Genomic DNA, 5,142 nt, shown 5'->3' with positions numbered 1-5,142 from the left:
AGTCGTGCTGTTTCGACACCTGTTACATAATTATCCGCCAACAGGTAAATCTCTTGCGTTTCCTACAGGCAGAATATTGTAATCTTTGTATAACATCAAAATAGTAACCTCCTATTATCTCACAATCATAGTGATGTGAAACTGTAACTTACATTAAGAGAGTTAACATAGAAACTGCAACTTGCCTTCTCGGCCTTCTTTTCGTGCTAACCAGGAATATCATGAAGTGTGCTAAGCATAAAAGGCAACGTACCTGCAGAAACTTTTCTTATACCTGCATTACAGCATTGGTAAAGCATTCTTATGATATTCGGACCTTATCATATTGGTGCTCTGCGAAATTCCAATTTATTTTCAAAGAGTTTATTTATCACTATGCTAAACTTATCCGTTATTCCGTGCTTGCGTCGAATGACGCCGAAACAACTTCTTTAGACATGTAGAGAGAGAGAGAGAATGAAGAGGAAAGGCAGGGAGGTTAACCAGATATGAGTCTCCGGTTTGCTACCCTACACTGGGGATGGGGGATAGGGGTTAGAAAGATGACAGAGAGGAAAACTAAAAAAATAAATAAAAGAAAAATAATAAAAAAAAAAGGAACGGGCACACATGGAGACACACACACAAAGGGCGTTCCAGTTAAAGTCGTTCACACAGGCCGGTAGATCGCAAGAAGCGCAAAAGCGCTTGCACGGCCTTCTTCTGTGAAGGTAGGTCCTTTCGATGTTGTAGAATTCTTTTTTCGGATAGTGGTTGGTCGTCCAGTTGGTCAAGTTCGTGGCTAAGGCATGCCCTCTGTGGACTGTACTGCGGGCAGGCGCACAAAATATGGCCAATTGATTCTTCATGGCCGCAGTGGTCACAGGTTGGTGTGTCGGTCATCCCTATGCGGAAGGCATAGGCTTTAGTAAAGGCAACGCCCAACCAAAGTCGATATAAAAGCGTGGCGTCTCTACGGCGAAGCTGTGATGGCGCTCGAAGACCTAATGTTGGATCAAGTGAGTACAGTCGCGTATTTCTTAAATGTGGCTCATTCCATTGCGACGCGGTGCACTGCCGAGCAAGTAGGCGGAGCTTCCGTGCCGCGTCAGTTCTAGAAACAGGAATTGGGACGTGGCGCTCCTCAGTATGGGCTGAGCGGGCAGCGTGATCCGCACGTTCGATGCCTATAATCCCGCAGTGACTTGGAAGCCACTGGAACGTTATTTCATGGCCTGCATCACTTATATGGTGTAACGTCTCTGTAATATGGAATATTAGCTGTTCGTGCGGTCCGCGTCGTAAAGGTGACAGTAGAGACTGCAGTGCCGCCTTCGAATCGCAGAATATTGTCCATTTGTGTGGCGGTTCATCACCAATGTGATGAAGGGCAGTAAAGAGCGCTGCGAGCTCTGCTGCCGTCGATGTTGTCGCGTGGGTCGTCTTAAATTTAATTGTTGTAGCTTTCACTGGTATGACGATTGCCGCCGCGGAGCTGCTTGGAAGGACAGATCCATCAGTGTAAATATGCGTAGAGTCACGATAGTTCTCGTACAAATATTGTAGCGTGAGGTGTCTAAGGGCTGGTGACGACAGATCAGCTTTTTTCGAGATACCAGGTATTGCGAGGTTGATTTTTGGCTGAGCGAGGCACCATGGAGGGATCGAAGGTCTCGCAGCCGGAGTGAAACAAGCTGGCAATGATTCATCATATGCAGTTATCGTTTGGCTGAAAGATGTGTGTGGCCTGTCCGCTGGTAGAGAGGCTATATGGTGACGAGGAGTCCTGGCTAGATGTCTTATATGGGTCCTGAGTACTTCAATTTCAATGTGGGTCTTGACATGTAGCAGAGCAAGAAGCACCTTGTCGACAATTGAAATTTAGAGATGTAAATTTCAATTGTCGACAAGGTTCTTCTCGCTCTGCTACATGTAGGATATGGTTAGCTCAGCAGGATAGAGCGACCACCACGGAAAGTCATACGCGTAGGTGCTGGTTTAGATTTCCGGACAAGATTTTTACTTTCATCAGCAGAAGTTTTCTGTGTGAGAAGTCCATTCTTGGGCGTTATTTAGTAGCGATGCCCTTTAACATGACAGCGCTAGGCGCCATAGCAAATCCAGCGTCCAGCGTCCAGCGACCATCGTCTTGTGAAAGAAAAATCATTCCGAACGATGCATACCCAACCACGCCGGCCCTCCGTGTAGCGCTGATGCGCTACTCTGTACTAATTGAATTTCTCAACGCAAGAATCGTAGAGTACAACTTACGCACAAGCTAAATACGTGATAGCGTCGGAGTGTGATTTTAATATACGAGAAAACATAATTTTGTTACGCAGAAACTCTAACACACAAACCTCTTATAGCGTTTCTACCATTCATAGAGTGGCGCGCCCGGTTGCCTGCAAGACCATCCAGATGGCGCTCGCCTCCGCGAATACGTGGCTCACCCAGAAGGCTGCGTTTCTACCAGAAAGTTCACCTTCGTGCATAGCGTTCGCCGCCAGTGTTGCCGGTGAACACTACGGTTACATAAGCGGCAGTTGCCGGGAATCCTGAGAAGCAGTCAGGGATATTTGAATGTTATCGCGTTTTACTCTTACAAGACTAAGCTTAAGCATCCTCCTTTTTTTGCCACTCTAATGTCACCCCCGTATTCTTAAACACGCCTTCACTTGAAGCTTCTCCTCGACTCAGCCAAGTCGAGGCGACGGGGCTTCCTTCACTCAAGGCGCCGTTGCGTTTCATGAACACTACTTCACCTTTCCTCCGCCAAGGAACGCCTTCAAAATGCGCCCTCGACTCAAGTGAAGTGTATCGACCGAGAAAAGCGTCTGATATTGAGACTATTCTTCAATGTGCTTAATAAAAGTACCATTATTAAAGACAAATATGTGTTTCAGTTCATTCGTCTTCCTAATCAAACAACTACACGGTGCAATGCACAACTTTAGCTCGGCAACGCTGCCACTGTGAGCGTTCGACTGATAGAGCAAGCGGGAGCTGTGTTTGAGGTCTGGCAACAATCGCATACCAACAGCTGAGAGCATGGCGCATGGCTGAGAACCACGATAATTTGCGCCGGCATTTGTCCGCTGCTCTTTGTTTCCTAGTGTTTCATTGGTGACTGACGCTGCGGTTGTTAATCGCGGTTATGATGGGTGATTTTGTCCTTGTGCGTATGGTTACCGAGCCTGAATGACTTCTGAGGCCACAGATGGAACGGACGATGAGCAGCTTTCTTTACCTTCAAGACCGAGTGGTGCTTTGAGTTTGCTGAAAGCAACAACAGGAAAGAAAATATGGGTGAGTGAGTCATTTTTTCATGGAAGCATAGTATGTCAATGCGGTTTTCTTGAGGTTGCCGCTGCGCTGTCGATAAGCCGTTTCCGATGTACACAAGCATGATTGACTCCAGTCGCTCATGCTGCGGGCATTAGTAACTGAAACATATTCGAGGCAGCATAAGCTTGTGCAAAACATATATATATATATATATATATATATTTTTGCTAATGGGAACTTGTGGAAGAGTCGGCACGACAATCTGTTGTTGGTTTCGCCTTTTTAAACGAAATTATTTTTTTATTCCCCTTCAGCTGTCATATAATTTTTGTTTTAAATAGCATGAATATGATGGGCGAAGTCATCAGTTGCCCGTGGTGCGTTGCAGCTGCGACAGGATCTTTTTGCTGCTCACAATTTGTGAAGCAACACTTTCGTAGCATTTGTAGCCAGCACTTCAGTATTCTGTGGCATGCTGAAGTTACTTTAGCATGAGCAAGTGTAGATTAAAAATATGCCATAATTTTGATGGTTGATCTCAGCTTTTCTGAAATAACGGTAGTAATGCGCTCTATACTGTATTTTTCAGCATTGTCATTGTGACAGTCGGCATCACCATTTGGCCTATTTTGGGATCCCACAAGGCACGCTGCTACCCTGGGTGTTGTACCTCGGTCAATTGCTGAAGTTCTGCAAGCCCCATTGAAGCCAACAGTCATCCGCATCCAATGGAAGAAACTCATTGTTCGGGCCGTCATAATTTATCTTAAGCTGAAGCTAGAAGCAGGGTAGAAACAGCATATATTCTACAAGAATTTACCACTGCATGCCGTCGGGTGGCCACACCCGACAGGCTGCTGTCTTGAACAGAGATGGTGTTTTATTCTAGAATATATTTGTCAGCAGTACTACTCCTTCTGTTTATATCCTTGGAAACAAACAAGCGAAGACACCAAGGACAACATAGGAGAAATTACTTGTACTTAATAATTGAAATGACAAAAAAAATAATAAAAATAAAAGAAAAGAAATGACAAGAAATAAAAATAAAAGAAATAATACAAAAATAAACAAAAACAAAAGAAATGACAAATTAATGGCAATGAAAGTGGATGAGAAAACAACTTGCCATAGGCGTGCGATGCTCTAACCAATTGAGCTACCACGGCGCCGTTTTCCCATCCACTTTCTTGTGTATTTATATTTTACTACTAGAACGAACTACTACTACTACTACTACTAGAACTAGATCATTCCCCACCTGCGGCAAGTTATTTTTTCATCCACTTTGATCGCTATTAATTTATAATTTCTTTCATTCAATTAGTAAGTACAAGTAATCTTCCCTATGTTGTATTTGGTGACTTTGCTTGTTGGCTTCTCATGATATGATTATTAAAAATCGCGCCCCTCGGTTAACCCCCTTTCTTAATTCTCCTTCATTACTGCTTCTGTTTGTAGGATAGTACAAGAAGGCGAGAATAATATTATTTTATTGCTTTAGAAATAAATTGCCACTTGAATTGACCAGGAATTTTTAAGGGGTACAAACTGTCTTAATATATATGACTGAAATCTAGATGAAAAATACAATGACTTCAGCTACTTCGTGTCTATGAAGGCAAATCCATGCAGTCAAACTGCTTTTAGTGGTGATGTTTGAGCTGGTAGGATATCAGAACAGTGATAGATGTCTTAAGCAGAATATTTCGACGGCTATTATAGTGCAGCAGGACATTAACTGGACCTCTCCTCCACTTGCACACCAATGCATACGCAGCACACACAGCACAGTTGGAAAGGCAGCTGCTCTTCGTGCGTTTGTTGGCAACCTGGTTCCTGCATAAGAGAAGGGGTTGGTAATAAACATACAAT

Source organism: Dermacentor andersoni, chromosome 3, assembly GCF_023375885.2.
Source record: "Dermacentor andersoni chromosome 3, qqDerAnde1_hic_scaffold, whole genome shotgun sequence".
NCBI lineage: Eukaryota > Metazoa > Arthropoda > Arachnida > Ixodida > Ixodidae > Dermacentor > Dermacentor andersoni.
The sequence above is the reverse complement of the archived record's forward strand: the minus strand, read 5'-3'. Positions refer to the sequence as shown.